Source organism: Elaeis guineensis, unplaced genomic scaffold, assembly GCF_000442705.2.
Source record: "Elaeis guineensis isolate ETL-2024a unplaced genomic scaffold, EG11 Super_Scaffold_1000265, whole genome shotgun sequence".
Classification (NCBI taxonomy): Eukaryota; Viridiplantae; Streptophyta; class Magnoliopsida; order Arecales; family Arecaceae; genus Elaeis; species Elaeis guineensis.
In genome coordinates, this window is record NW_027332432.1 from 661767 (window position 1) to 663079 (window position 1313).

Here is a 1313-nt window from a genome sequence, read left to right on the forward strand (position 1 = left end):
CTCTGTTTTTTTGAGGATCCACTGTGATAATGAGAAAGATTTCTACATATCCGACCAAATCGATCAATAATATCGCAATCTGATAAATTGGTCCAGATCGGCTTACTAATAGGATGCCCCGATACGGTACAAAATTTAGCTTTAGACAATGATCCAATAAGAGGAATAACAGGGACTCTGGTATCGAATTTTTTAATAACAGTATCTATTAGAAATGAATTCTCTAGCATTTGATTCCTTACCGCCGAAGGATTTATTAGTACACTTGAAAGATAACCTAGAAAATAGAAAGAACAGCTTGATAATTGGTTTATATGGATCCTGTACGGTTGAGACCAAAAGTGAAAATAATATTGCCAGAAATTGACAAGATGACATTTCCATTTCTTCATCAGAAGATGAGTCCCCTTTGAAACCAGAATTGCTTTTCCTTGATATCGAACATAATGCATGAAGGGATCCTTGAAGAACCATAGGGTCTTCTGAAAATAATTACGGCGCACTACTATAAGATGTTCGATTTTTCCATAGAAATGTGTTCGCTCAAGAAAGGCTCCAGAAGATGTTAATCGTAAATAAGAAGATTGTTTACGAAGAAAAACTAATACAAATTCGCATTCAGATACATAAGAATTATATGGGAACCGAAATAGTCTTTTATTTTCTTTTGAAAAAAAAATAGAATTATTCGGAGTAATAAGACTATTCCAATTATGATATTCGTGAAGAAAGAATCGCAATAAATGTAAAGAAGGAACATCTTGGATCCAGCATTGAAGGATTTGAACCAAGATTTTCAGATGGATGGGATAAGGTATTAGTATATCTGACACATAATTTAAATGCGACAATTTGTCCTCCAAAAAGGGAAATATTGAATGAATAGATCGTAAATTCAAATTCTGAGATTTTGGTATTTTTTTTTCTTCGAGGGAAGATACTAATCGCAGCAAGATTGGAATTTCCACAATGACTGCAAAACCTTCCAATATCATCTGAGAATAAAAATGAAAATCAAAATAATTGTTGTGCCCAACGAATCGATTTTGGTTAGAATCATTAACCGAATAAATCAAATAATTCTGTTGATACATTCGAATAATTGAACGTTTCACAAGTACTGAACTAGATTTATTGTCATAACCAAAAATTTCCGTGGATTCGTAAAAAATCGAACCATTTAAACCACGATCATGAGCAAATGTGTAAATATACTCCTTAAAGAGAAGCGGATATAGAAAGTGTTGTTGCCGAGATCTATCTTTTTCTAAATATCCTTGTAATTCTTCCATTTCCATTTCTACTTGAACCAG